The following is a 15,726-nucleotide window of genomic DNA, read 5'->3' on the forward strand; positions in this document are numbered from 1 at the left end:
AAGATTTTTGGAGATTCCAGAAAATGTATGTTATTTATGTAGAATTCCACATAAATAGAAGTGATTTTCGAAAAATTGCACGAAATCCTTGTATTTGAAAGCGATAGTAATTTTAAATGTTATTTAATTTAAGTTTTTTGAAAATGCTTTTTTCTTTTGACTTAGTTGATGGTCTGTGATTTGTATGAAGTTTTGAAATTTATATTTACTTAATATTTAAAAATAATACAGTCGACCTGGGTATCGAATGATGAAATTTATTACAGAGTAGTAGTCAAGAGAAATCTTATAGTATTATGAAATCTATATAAGATATATCTATTTAGAGAGATTATATCGAGTGGGTATAATCGGGGGGGCATTGGTTAAAAAAAAATGTTAGTGTTTACCTTTTTTATGACTCTGGTAGACAGTGGCTACTATTCGTGATTGCCAGTCTAGAGCTCTACTACGTAATAAAAAAAAAATTTAAAAAAAAGCGGGCAATTTAAAAACATTTTCATGATATTACAGTATACTTGATTCAGCAATATAAAAATTAAATAAAACTCTGGTTAGTCCTTAATCACTGGCCTTAATATTTATGTTTAGAATTTTTATCAAAACGAAGTAAAAAAATATCGAGTATGTGGCACAAATTATTATTGAACAAAATAAATAAATAAAAATTTATCAAATCTTGATGAATCGTTATTGAAAAAAACAACATCAAAACTAGTTAGATTATTGAATGAAAAAAGCTTCTCAATCATAAAAGCTTTAATATTTTCGATCTGGCCTTGAGTCGTCAGATTTTGATTACGATTATCTATTTTGCATCGCTCAAATATCAATTTTTAAATCTTTATGTTTTTCGTAAAAAATTCAATTTTTGCAAGAATTCTAATTATTTATTTTAAGAGCGCTGATTATGGAATACTACATAAATTAAGAGCATTTTTAGTATGACGAGCATCAGAAACAAATTTGATTTTATAAATATATATCACATAAAAGATTGTTTATAGGATGATAAGAGATATAGGATGATAAGAGATTGTCTAAATGCCAATTATTATAAAATTTTTAAAATAGCTGAGGCAAAGAATGAATAATAAAACACATCTGAACAAACAAACGATTCATCAATTTATTCAAAGTGAATATTTTATCAAATTCTTATACTTAAATTCGTATTTCATTCTAAATTCTGCTCAAAATTGGGAAGAATTGTTTTAAAAAATTTAAAAAATTTTATGGCTCTGAAATATTGAGAAAAATTATTATATATTCGTTTCAAGCATGACAAGAAAATTTATATATTTTTTTTAAAAAAAAGTTGGTTAAAAAAAAGTTTGTTTATCATAATTCTTTCAAAAAAAAAAGAAAGAAAAAGAAAGCTAGAAGAGTGGGAGAATTCGCTTTATTCTGTTGCAAACTGTTACCTCATTGCAACTAAAAACGAATATAAATGTCTGAAATTGAGAAAAAAATTTAATTCTAAACAATAATTCGCAAGCTAATAAATTTGCAGCCAATGAAAGAAAATAATAAGCGTCAGAGCTATTATTGCCTCATTCTTTGTCATCTGAGATGGGAGATTTTTAGAGCCCGCTCATCAATGTCAGGGTCATTTTTTTTCTTCTCAAAACTTGAGAAACGTTAATATCTTTCTCATCTCTTCTCTCCCTCGCCGTTTCTGAAGGACGTTTCTGGAAAAGATTCATTTTTCATTGTCTAATATATAAGTTTTATTCCATTTCCCTTTGAAGGCCTTACTTGAAGCGAATTTTGTAAAAAAAAGTTACATTGAGAAATTCTCCCCCCTCTAAATTTTTTTGGAAGAATCATAACTTTATTCTAAAATCCGACGCTGTGTGAAAAAAAAGAAGAAAAAAAAGAGAGAGACAGAGAACCATTTGTAATCTTCCTGAAACTTATAATATCAGTATGCTTTCAATAGCATTTCTAATATTCTATCTTGGATTTTTTTCCTTCTTTTTTTAAAAAAAAATTTTGTTGTTAAACAACCTACCCAATTTTGAGTTTACGGTACTCTTAGCCTTGCATTTTTGAACCGAATCATGAAGACAAGAGAACTCCTGAATTAAGTATTGGAAGACATTTGCCTTCGTGGAGGACTTTTTGATGGAATTAATCCGAATTTGCGTTACATGGGTAAGCCTGAATTCGGATCTACCAGTCATCGCTGGGATTGGAATTTGTCACCACATTGTGAGGTGAGCGCTCTATGAACGAGCGAAAGTGACATTTATAAACTATTCAAGAGACTATTACTTAAAATGGTTTTGGAGAGAAACAACGCGATTTTCATTTAGGCAATAAAATATGTTTTTTATGTATCAAACTTTTATCTAGTGGGAATTTAGGAAACTTTTAAAGTACATAAATGTTATCCGTAAAAAGTGTGGTTCTGAAGTATGGTTGATAAGCAAAGCCAATTGTCACGCATTTTCGCCCATATTCGAACTAGTTAAAGAACTCAAATTTCAACTGGTGCCGTGTGCCTTATGATCCCAAAACAATCGTCTCTTTAGTGCAAGTAAAATTTATTACCTATCAAAACTTCTATCAAACAAAAAAGAAAAACATAATAAAATAAAATAAAAATTCAAAAACTTCTTTTTTCATGTGGATGAAAATTTGGAAAATAATTCGGTTTTTGATCGGAACGGAAAACGTAGGAATAAATAAATAATACATTTTCGTAATTAACTTCCATCACCAGATTTTCCTCAAGGTCTTTCGTTTTAAGTGTGACAAAAATAGAATTACTTTCTCTTGTTTAATCCACTTGATGAATTTTTGCTTTACTATAATTATTCATTTTAACCCAATTCGATACAATTTTTATAAAATTTCGCTTATTGGTGATTTTTTTAAAGAATGACCCTTAAATAAAATGCTTGTATCATTACTTCCAGAAAATGAAATTTAAAAAAAGAAAAAATAAATTTTTAGCAATATTTCATTCTTTAAAAAAATTATAATAAAAAATTAATAAAATACAATGTAAAGAAAAGCCTTAAATATTTCTCATTAAAACTCAATGCGATTTTATTTATTAATAAAATAATTTTTTTCAAAATTGAATAACGTATGTCATCATTTATATAATTTGAACTGAGATCGTAGCAACGAAATTATTTATTTCTAAAAATAATCCTGTTGCTTAATAAATATTTTAGTTATATCAAGGTATTTCATATCGTTTCCTAACCTACTAACGGAATAAACCTATCAACTCGATGAAAAGCTTAAATTTTTGACATAAATGGGCAAGACATAATTTTATTTCTGAATTTTATTCTGATTGAACAATGCAGCATTCGTAGAAGTTAGTTGCTATGGTAGCACCAATTATCGAGTTTACGTTTTGTCCCCTCCCCTTACAAAGAGACTTAATACAATGACAATGTTCAAATCATTGACCAGCTGGTTCAGTTTCTCAAATATTTGAATATAACTTTCCTCCTATTTCATTTGCAAATATATCTGTTGTACATTCTTCTTAGACAACGTTTTATCAAAAATTAACTATTTATTTGGCGTATAATAACCTTAAAGCACTTGATAAAAGTACAATAATCGTAATTTTTTAAATTAATTATTTTAATCGAAATAAACAGTTACTTAACTTTACCTATAACTCATACTTTGAATGGTTAAGACTAATTTTAAAAACTAGAAAAAAGAATACATACCTTTAATTTTGAACCTTTTCGATTACTTTATTGTACAAATAAATATTTAGTTTTTATTCGGTAAATTTCGATTTTCAACCAATCAAAAAATGTTACCCGTAAGTCGGTACTGTCTAACATAAATATAAAAAATCTATTTAAAATGTATGTATATGAACTATTTGTAGGCTAAGTACAAGTACCCGCCAAATTAATTACTGTATTTAATATGTATTTGTGTTAACTGTTATCAAATAAACTGCGTAATAAACTTAACGGCAATAGTTTTTCACTTTATAGTTGATGAAATAAACCTTTTTTTTTTAACGGTTTTCCACCGAGTTTCAAATCAGTAAACGTAAAGAAAATGTAGAGCATTGCTGGAAGATAAAAAATAATTTTTACCATAATAAGTTTTTTTTTAAACTCTTATATTTCTCACTTCATCTAAACTTCTGTTATTTTTCAAATTATAGATTGCATTAAATTTTATTAACATGCATTTTTATATTTATAAATTAAAATAAGTTTTTTTTTTTTTTTTTTTTTTTTTTTTTTTTTTTGATTTCGCGTTCAAGGAAACGTTATTTAATACAACTCATTTGTTATAATATAATGATTTGCTATATTTTAAGAAAACCTTAAAAATTTTCTATCACAAACTGTCTAAAGAATCATAATAACAATAAAATTGCTTCGTCATACTTTTTCTGCGATTAAAACTTCCAGAGAAAAATCAATTGTTGTGAAAGGGCTAAAAAAAAATTGATTTGAATGAAGAGAACGACTTAAAGGATGTTACGCATTGACTTTCCTCTCTAATTTTCTAGAACCTATTACGATTAGATAAATTCTAAATTGACAACAAACAACGCCTAATGAATGAAAGAAAATCATGTAGGTTTAAGATGCCTTTATTTTTTAATGTACCAGGGATGTTTACAAAATGCAACTTTCTATACATTTTTTGTCTACTTAATAAGGAGAGAGAATGAAGTTTAGAAAATAGTAGGAATATTACTTGTATATTATAGATCTATTAAAATTTTTATGTGTTATAATTATGTGCATATTTTTCTACGATCTGTTTTGATCTTTATGGCGCAGGTTATAAGTTTTGAAAATAGTTATAGACAGTATAAATATTATTTACTCTGGAGCAAAATTATATTTAATATCCTGCAACAAGACTTGTGGGAATTGCAAATGTTATACTTTTATACTGCATATCCAATTACAATCTAAATAGACACATTTAAACCGTTCATTATTTTATTTTTTTTGTTAAATTTTTTTCTCGTTTTGGTCTATTACAATTATATTCCTATCATTTCCATTAATGCGAACTTGTTATGTATTTTGAAACTTGTCGAAATAACAAGAATACATTTTTAACCGATTTAAGTTCAAACTTTCTTTTTCATATCTAATTTTAAAATGTTCTATGTACAGGGTTATTCATAATTCCCCCCGCGGTTTCGAAGCGTTATAGTAAGAAAAAGAAGACAAATATGAAAAAAGGAAACATATGAAATTGTTCTGAAACTATTCAAGTTTTATTTACATGCATTACAGGTGTTCTATGTGTGAACCCTTGGTCACATGGTATACATCAATGCGGTAGTCCAACTCCTGCTCGGAGGGAACTATGAATAACCCTGTATTTATTTTAAAAAGTATTTTGTGTGTTCTGTGAAAAAAATCTTTAAAACTTCCAATTAATTGAAAGTTAATTAAAAGTCTCTTTAACTTCTTTTTTTTTAAAAAAAAAATCTTATTGATGGGCGATTGAATGAGAATGCGACTTCAAATGAGGATTATCTTTAAAAATCGCAAAACATTTTGGTGACTATTTTTGTATCTATAAAATTTTTATTCTGAATTATAAAATTTAGACTAGCCTTGCGATTTCGGATGAATAGTTGGGGTTCTTAAATAAATCGAAAGCATTAACTTTCCTCAGATAAATACCGGTCCCCGAACTATTCGAAGTAATCTTTCTTTCTGTTATTTTGTTCGATTTCTTTTTTATTTTTTAAATCAGAACTGGATTGTAGAGCCTTTTAATTTCGTTGCATTTCATACGTAATTGTGTTTCTGTTCGGCGAGGTATTGACGTTTCTAGTTCATATACCATTTAACTCTATTTTTAACAAATTGATCAAATTTGAGTGCCAAAAAAGTTTTGTCAAGGATGAGCACCTTAAAAAGAAAGTGTTAAAGCTCAATGTATACTAAAATAAAAGAAGGAAGAGAAAGTATATCTAAGTAAAATAAATCCAGGGGTACGATTTTTTCATAAATTTACAGTGTCTTCGATTCTTTCGGGTGAAACTATAGCAGTGGATTTCAAATAAATTTATGTTTAAGTTAGAAAATACTAATGCTGGGAGCGCGTTAAACATTCATTATCTCGCCTAATGCGATAAAATCGTATTGTCTATTTAAAATGCCTTTTTAAAAATTGTTTATCTTGCATTTGACAAGAGTTTCGAAAATTAGGCAATAATTTTGATATTTGGCTAAGTTACTGGTTACTAATTTGATATCTTTAGCGAGGGCCCTGCTAATGTTACAAAAAATGCCTTGACCGAAATACAGTCATTGCTTTTGATTTTTTAATACTCTTTTCATGCGGACTGCAAAAGATTTTTGAGCATTTTTTCTTAAAGCACTAAGTACAATATAAGCACACTGAAAAATTAATGTAGGCGGTACACGTCACTAGCTTAAATGTCCAATTTTCGAATTGGACATTTAATTAAATTAAAATTAAACTAATTTAATAATTAATTTGAAGTAATTTAAAATTAGTATTTAAATAATTTAATAAATGTTCGAATCTTTAAATAAACAATCTAGCCGTTGTGAAGCTATAAAATCTGGGAGAAATGATTAAGGAAAAATAAAATCATTACTAAAATCAGTTTTATTTTAATTTTTAAAACAAAATTAATATGCATAGTAATGGAAATAAATTAAAAAGAACCTTTTTTTAAATTTTTGTTGTCTTATTAATTATTTAAAAATATATATTTAAAACGAAAAAAAAGCAGGCAATCGTCCATAGTTTTTCTACCAAATTAAGCAATTAAACTTTATTTAAATCAAATCCAGGTTAATCCAAGATACATTCTTAATTTAAAAAAAAAAAAAAAAAATTATCTTTCTTCTCTAAGGAAAATAATTTATTTATAGCAAGCATACTTCATAAAAACATTAATTTATGTTCAATTACCTCTATAAGAGTTTTGAAAGATCTGAAATAGTTTGAGCTAGTTTTATAACCTAAGGCCTTTCCAAAATCTAAACCAGTCAGAGGAAAAAATATACTTCTTAACGTGCAAATTGGGAAAAGTGCTTCAAAATTTTTCTTCACAAGAATAAACATAATTTGTAGAAATGCCTATATAAAAAATATGATTTTTTAAATTTCATTTTTAGCTTTTTTTATTTTTTTAAATTTTTTTATTTTTTATTTGGAGATTTATAAATACGACAGATAAAATACCTTCGCAAAATTGGAGCACTCGCTAAAACAATATTTCCTTCCTTATATTTTCACAAATAAAAGACAAATTTCATGGAAATGCCTGTGCAAAAGATATAAATTTGTTCACAATTTTGATGATCTACAAATTAAGAAAAAAATTAGCCAATTATTGCAACTAAAATTATATTGATAAATATTTAAAAAAAAAATATTAAACAACAAAATATTATTTTAAAAAAAAGTTATAAGGAAGACTTCAGTTGAAACATATTAAATGTCCCTAGAATAATGTTATTTCACTAAGTAGTTTCTCAGTAAAAACATTCCGCATGAGAAAAACACTCAGCACGCGCGAGGATATAATGACATCTAAAAGCACGTTTCTCTTCTGCAACGTGACTGAGTTCGTTGTCTTGGTAACCCTGTAAAATGATCACGCTGCTAGAGAAGAAGTGGAATTTTAATTGCTAAGTCGGCCACACAATTGTTTTATTCGCCAAATCTCTCTACTTACCATTTGTAACTGCTAGTCTGTGGTAATAATTTTATATAAGGTGTTAAATTTCTTAAAAGGTTGTTGCGTGCTCTTTCTTCAAGATAGGATATTGAACACTTAACGGTAAAAAAGGTTCCTTACTAACTCTCCGATGTCGACATTAATGAGATAGTGCTTTCGATATCGAAGGTATTGTGTAAAAATGCCGGAAGCGTTACCTTTCATTTTATGAGAAAAACAAGCTGTTTAATGTTATGAAGAACTATTCAAGACAGTTTTGTATTAATCCTTTAATACGTCAGTTTAATTTTTTTACTAACATTTTTTTACGCATTTACATTATTATTTTTTATTTTTAAAATCGTGCTTGAAAAAACTTTAAAAAATGAAAAACTCATAAAATTAAAGAATTCAAAATTCAGAAAAAATTATCAATATTTAAAATTATGACTCTAGTTACATAAAATCAAAATTATGTTTCTAACAAGAAAACTATAAAAATTTAAAATTATGAAAACTATCAAAAATAAAAATTCTGATTCTAATAATGAAAATTATCAAAGTTTAAAATTATGAAAACTCTCAAAAATTCTGATTCTAATGATGAAAATGTTTAAAATTTAAAATTATTATTCCAATTATAAAAATTAAATTTTTATCAGAGTTATACCAGGAAAAAAGTATTCTCATTAAGTGTAAATGTATTTATAAATAATTAAACTTATTAAAACGTTTCTTATTTACTTTGCAAAAAACTAATTTCGAGTGTTTTGTTAAAAATAAAACGAGAGCTATTTTATCATCCAAATTATTGAAACATGTAGCCATTAACTCATTAGAGCTCACAGTAATCTGGTAGTGACTGTTCTTAAAATGCACTTTTAACTCACAGTAATATGTTTCCGATGTAAACGTGTTTTAAAAGTAGTTTATAAGTATTTAATTCTTGCTAAGTTTCATTAATGATTACTTCCTTCGTATATTCGGCTTAACCCTTTAACATTTTTTAGCTTGATTCACGAGAAGTTCTTCGCAATGGCAAAATGAATGGTGCTATTTTGTTTAAATATTTTATTAAAAACGATTGCAAGAATTCTTTTTATCTTGGAATTTGATATTATTTATAAATGTTGGTTATTTATTGCATTTACTTGCGTTCCTAAGTTTCACGATTTTTTCGACTTTTATAACAAAAAGTTCCGGTAAAAATTAAATTAATAGAAAAACTTTATGACAATATCGAAATATAAAGATTATTGTAAAATTGCAACTTCGGCATTAATAAGTTAGAATGGTTTAGAAGAAATTAATGCTTTCGAATAACTTATATCGAAGAAAACTCCTGTGTACTTATGCGTTAATAAAATCATTTATAAAAAGGGAACTGGGCATTAATGTGTTTAACTTAAACAATATATCACCAATAATATATATATTTTTTTTTTTGAACTTCGTAACCTGCGGAAAACAAAAAACCGTTTTTGTTTAAAAAAAATGAATTTGTCATAAATGTACTTAAAACTAATTGACAATTAAGAACTTGTTTTAGTAATGAATAACTTTTCACTACATATAATATCCCACTATAAGTGAGTAGATCTAAAACTTTTTTTTATTTATAAATTCTACAAATATAAAAAAAAAAAACAGTATAATTAAAAAAATTTTTATTCGAATTTGTTAAATAAAAATCAAATTTAATAAAATAGTTAACGTAGCGACACATTTAATGTAATACCTCTAAAATAAAATAAAACTCGATACATCCTAAAGAAAAAAAATATTTCGAAAAAATTTCTGAAATTTTTTTTATACCTAGTATTTTATTCGTATACCTATAGTATGACTGATTATTAGTATGCCGACTGTACTGATAATAATATTATTAGTATACTATTATTAGTTTTATGTATTAATGTTTAATTGTTTTATAAAAAGTTGTGCTCATTTATACGGTATATTTTAAAAATACTATTTTTGTATTAAAAAAGTTGTGATTGTTGTGTTATAATTGCTTTTTCCCTTTTTTTTAAGCTAAAAGCTAAGCGTCATTATTAATTGTTTCTGAAAACGAAAATTCTTAGTCTTCTTTTATTACCGTTGTAAATCGAACTATTAACCCTTATTGCAATCTGAGTGCTTTTAAAATGTCGACTTATTTAGTGGAAAATGCAGCGTAGTAGTTATTAACTTGCTCTATATTTATTCTATGACTAATTATGCTATGACTCAATGATCTTGGCGAATGTTTGATACACGCATCGCAAGATTAGTAGACAAGGCAGTAACTGCTGTAGACTGTTGACTAACTTGACTGTTTACTCGTCAATTGAAATAGCCATTTGATTACGTCCTAACTTGTCTGTATGCAGCATACATCACGCCGATAATAAAAAGATTGTTATCGTGTTATTGTAACTTAAAAATCATTTTTTCTTTACTAGATTCGCCTATTTCCTTTGTATTATTATTATTAATATAATTTTTTTTTTTGCATTCGGCTTAGTTTTAATTCTAATTTTGTTACAGTGAATGCGCAGTACTAAAAGTTTCAATGTTTTAAAATCTCGAGTTTGGTACGATATAGCCGCATCCGGCTCTTATGGCTTGCAATTACGTTCAATCCATCAATATTAAATTCTGTCACCCAAGTAATTTGTTTAATGTTACAAAATATATCAGAATACGCCGAGTGTTATTATTACTTTTTATGTATACATCTCCGTTGGGCAGGAATCAAAAAATTTTGATATCAATTGATAAAACTCCTTTACTTAATCATAATTTTATGCAGTAATAGTTTCTTTTCTCAATTTTTTATTTTTTGTGAAATTTAAAAAAAGAAACCTTTAAAAACTTCCATGCTTGCAAGTTCTATACATTTTTAAATTTCCATCCGAAGAACTTAGTTTTAGACAACAATACATTGAATGAAAGCTACATTTATGTTTAATGTAGCTTACATTCCATGAATATATTTTTTTTTATTGTATGCTCAGCGCTCAGACATAATTTTCTATTATTTAAGGCCTTTTTCATTCAATATGCCGCCATCTCTCCCCCCCCCCCCCCAATTTTTTTTTTTAAATACAAAATCAACATTTATAATATAAAAGATATTACTTGTGTAAAATGAGTGTAATTGAAAGTTACGCCGAGAATCAGAATAAAGTTTTAAAGCATCGATCAGAGTTGGGCACGATGTAATTGATTACAAATAATAATGATTACGAATTAAAATTTTAATCAAGATTGTAAGCAACTAATCTACTACTACTGACTTATCCAATAAAGAAAGTGTCATTTTTGTAAACAATCACTATGTAATTAAATCCTAGTGGTTGCTTTGAAGTTTACAGGGGGAAAAGGGAATATTTTGCTTAAAAATATTGTCTTACCGTATTATGTTCCTGAGTTTAATATTTTACTCTGATTCCTTTACGCATTTTACGCTTCTGATTTTACGCATATTCCTGTATTTCTTATACGAAAATTGATTTTAAATTTAATTGAAAATTAATTTTATGCTATGAAAATTCTTGTTCTGTTAAACCGTAAAATATGTACATCAAAATAAATTTAATTAAAAAGTATTATTATTTTGGAAATATGTAGCAGTAGCTTATTTACGTTTCACTAGCGCTTCACAATGGGCTGATCCTGGCAACATCCCTGAGGATGATCCGAAGACATGCCATCACAATTTTGATCATCTGCAGAGGGGTCTGCACCCCTGCTTCGGTAGCCCGACGACCTGCGCACAAAGTCGAGCACTTTATGGTATAACAGTTTAATGAGGACCAATACCGCACATCCTTTGTCCCTTCGCAGGCTGATCAAATAGGTTACTCATCCGCACACAGCCCGCAGCCAGTGATGCTTGACTTCTGTGACCTGCTGGGAACCGTGTCTTAACGATCAGTCAAAGTTATGGTCTAATCAACATTCGCGAATTTTCTCTGTAAGAAATATATTTAAATCTTTCTGCTTAAAAATACATATTTTAAGAATTTCTTAGAATAATGAATTTATTTCATATTTTAACGCTATTAACTTTTAATAACTATTAAATGGAACGCTAAAAGCACGGAATTTTAAAATTTGCGACAGTCATCCCCCATAAAAAGTTGAACTGCGCCATATTAGCTAAAATATTTCTTCTACCAATTAGTAAAATGATCTTTTCCTTCCTTTACTCTTCTGTCTTCCTACTTTATATTTAATGACGAAAATTAAATAGATAAATAAACGAACTTCATTAAATCTTACGAATGAAGCTATATCGTTTTTTATTCGCCAATTCAATTATAAAAATATTGAATAAAAAGTACATAACACTGAATGTTATCAATTGGAGTTCAGAATTTTTCGAATAAGCTTCATAGTTACAGTTTACAATTAACTAAAAAAAAATAAAATGGTACTCTGATTGAGAAATCGGAATTAACAATTCTTTGAATAAGTTTGATACAATTCACCTATAAATTATTAAATAAAAAGAATATTGTATTGAATGTCATAAATCGGAATTAGAAATTTTTCGGATAAACATGATAATTATTAGTTAATAATTCACTTGTAAAAATAATAAGTTTAAATGTAAATTGAAATGTCATCAATTAAAGTTAAGTAAGCGTTCAAATAAGTTAATAATTTTTAGCTACAATTCTTTTATGAAACTAGTAAGTAAAAAGTAGAAGCATTAAATGTCATCGATTGGACTTCAGAATTTTTCGAATTAGCTTGATAGTTATTAGTTTACTTTTAACTTTAAAGAATGTGGTACTCTGCATTGAATGCATTTATTTAGAATTGCTCCAATATGTTTTGAAATGCCCCATTATGTTCTATCGTTAAGCCCAAATTCCTTTCTTTCTTAAACATTACTGTAAATTGAAGACATGACACAGCGCATTATTTATTTATTTATTAACATCATCATCATTTATTTTTTTCCCCCTTTACTCTTTCGTCTGTGCCAAAGATCTAATCACACTTCTTCAAAGTTATTGGCGATCTTGTAGAATGCGCCACATAAATCTCGCCAATTTAGTTATTTATTTTTGAAAAATTTCTTTGGCGATAATATCTTTGGTTATCTTTTTATTTAGTTTTGGTTTCAGTGGTTTCGCCTGCTCCGCATGGAATCAATGATTATTTCGAATTATCGGACTGATTTGATAAGAATTGTTTTTGAAGTTGTTACATGAAAAGTAAGACATTACTTTTTAGAAAACGTTAATTGTTAATTTTAGTAAGCGTTGCAAGCATTTTGAAAATATTCCATGATTTTTAAATTTTTATATGAAAAAAAGACGTTATTTTTTAAAACTCTTTGTGCTTAGCACAAAATGAAAAATGGAACAGCCGAAGGACTTTGAAACGTTGTAATCGGATTGTCACGTGTCAATATGTTATCTTAATAAATCTTGAAATCGACCATTTTACATGTACGCTAATTATTTAATTAGAGCTGACATACGCTAATTAATTAGAACGGACGTTTAAGCTTAAAAAATGAGACACAGAAACTTATATATGTTTTTCAACTTATTTGGATTTTTTTTCCTTTTTAAATCTGGACGGTAACCTCTATCTGAAAAATGCATTAAAATAGAGTCAGAAGCTTATGAGTAAAATATGTATTAATCAATCATTAAAGTTATAATAAACTTTTTCATTCAGATGTACATTTAAAGCCCTTAATATTAATTTTATTTTTAACGTATTTCGGCCATATTTCTTGAATTAATAGAGTTAATCACAAACTTTTTGCACATCAGTATAAAATCTATTTATTTAACAATGTGATTTCATATCAGGAATTTATTTTTAATTATAATCGTTATTTTCTCGTCGCATCGTTTAAGGTATCCGACTACCTTCGGGACAAAATTTTTGAAAAATAAATATTTTTCACAACATTATTGCAATTTATATTGTATATTAATTTAAATAAACATATTTAGAAGCGAAAATTTTAATATACAGGAAATTTTTTGTTTAAAGAGTATTTTTTAGATAATTTTAATGAAAATAACTCATTAACGGAAAACACTCTACACAAAAAACTATTGTACATGCAGCTATCAAACTTTTTGAGCCGTTTCGTATAACCCTCTGAAGTGTTATGAACCTCAACTTAAATGATAGCATGAAATTAAAAAAATTTATGGAGTGTTAAGCATATTTTTCCATTTTTTTTCACATTTTCTTCACATTATCTACTGCAAAATATCTCATAAAACAAAAAATAATACAGTTATCTGAATTCTGGAGGTCTGTTACATAACCACCAATACAAGAAACAATCTCTGAAAGTTTGAAGGCAAATTTATTATAATTAGTTGAGTTATCTTGTTTTCCGTAGACAAAAAACAGCAAAATTGTCATTTTGAGAAAAACACAATTAAAGTTTATAATTACATTTTTTCTAAAAACTATGAATGTTTGTCAGTAGGAAGTTATTATATTTTATAGGGGGCACATTCCTTCACACATTTTCTTAGTTTTATTTAACGTAGCGATATTTTAACGTATTATTTAGCGATATTTTAAAGTATTTAGTGAATAACATCAAAAGTCTACTACTTATAAAGCATTTAACACAGGAACAATTTTTTATTAAACAACCATCTTACTGTATTTTCACACTTTAATATATATGTCTAAATATAGTTTTTATTAATAATTAGAAGTAAAAAATATTTTTTATAATATTTATAATAGCTCAAATCTAGAATTTTCTTCTAAATGCAATTTGTTATCATAGCAAACCGGACAACATAATGAAGCTAATATCACCATTAGGATCTCAATATCAATTATTCGATTGCCACACAGATTGTTCTCATCCAAAGGCATCAGTTCTTTATCGACATCCATAGAAATCGATAATTTTGAAGAGCTTGAAGTAATAGATTCATCTGCTTTACACAATTTTGAATAAATGGTATAATCAACTTTACTCAAATCATCGCTTTTGGTGGCATGTTGATTACCGTAATATTTACGTTTCTTAGATCGAGAAGTACGTCCTTTACCCATTTCAATAAATTCATCAAAATAAATAACAAATTTTTTTGAAAGAAATCAATAAATTTCTTCAAAACAAATCAAAATCAAGATATAGAAAGTACGCTTCAAATGTAAACAAACTATCAGAAAATATGCTAACTTTTCATGTTACCCACAAACAGTAACCACGAAACGTAAAATCTAATTAAAATATAATTCAGATTATTAGCCGTGAGTTTAAGAGCTTTTAAAAATTAAATATCTAAGAAAAATAAAGACACAAATAGAAATGGATCCGAAACTATTACCTACTACCGGCTTCATTTTTGTAATTTCCGGAAAGTTGGACAGCTGTCATCTGTTACTAAAATAGCTATAACTAAAGTTCTGCTTGACGTGCATTCAAAAACAAAACAGTTTTTAAAACTAGAAAAATTGGGCATTATTATAAAGCAATAAAATAAAAAAGTGATTTTTTGTGAAAATCCTCTTTTTTAAGGTAGTCGGATACCTTAAAACGATCTAATTTTTAATGACAAAATTCAAAATTTGATTGATATTGGTCGAATAAGTTCTGAGTAATAGAGCTTCAAATAAAAAAGTTTTTAATAATAAGCTTAATAATAAGAAAAATTTCTTCGAGAATAGCTAACGGACTCATGGAGTGTGATTTTGTGTCTGATTTTATAGCTTAAAATACCTCCTCCGGCTCTAACAACTAACATTCAAAGTCTACCTCTAAAACCATCAAAATTGCATATTTAAGTCCGATAATTTTTAATTTGCGTTCTGTACACTATAGAAGACTACTGTAATTTTTCTTATATTTAAAACAATAAAATTTTTTTTGGAAATATCCATGTTTTTTTAGTTTAAAATTAGTGTCTTTTTAAATTTTATTTTATAGTAATTCTCCGCTTCATTTTCGTAAATTTATACTAGAGACTACGCACCCTGTTCAGGAAAATGTTCTATGATATTATGTTACATTTTAAAATCTCACTGAATTTATGAAATATTCTAATAGAATCTCATCT

The 15,726-nt window shown here is 26.9% G+C and overlaps 1 protein-coding gene across 12 annotated transcripts in view; it reads left to right on the forward strand.

The window, feature by feature from the left end:
• The window catches only part of per (period circadian regulator), a 94,717-nt gene that overhangs the window by 19,727 nt on the left and 59,264 nt on the right, over positions 1 to 15,726 (forward strand). The window contains exon 1 of one of the 12 annotated variants that reach the window (XR_011637023.2): positions 7,563 to 7,795. The exons of 9 other annotated variants lie outside the window; for them this stretch is intronic. The gene's annotated coding sequence lies outside the window, so the exon portion shown is untranslated. Of the gene's footprint in view, positions 1 to 7,562; positions 7,862 to 15,726 lie in introns of those variants that run through there. 2 more of the 12 variants (XR_011637028.2, XR_011637029.2) reach the window with 2 other exon arrangements.

The sequence above is a fragment of the Parasteatoda tepidariorum genome, chromosome 3 (assembly GCF_982258835.1).
Source record: "Parasteatoda tepidariorum strain Cologne lab strain chromosome 3, Ptep-v5.0, whole genome shotgun sequence".
Taxonomy (NCBI): domain Eukaryota; kingdom Metazoa; phylum Arthropoda; class Arachnida; order Araneae; family Theridiidae; genus Parasteatoda; species Parasteatoda tepidariorum.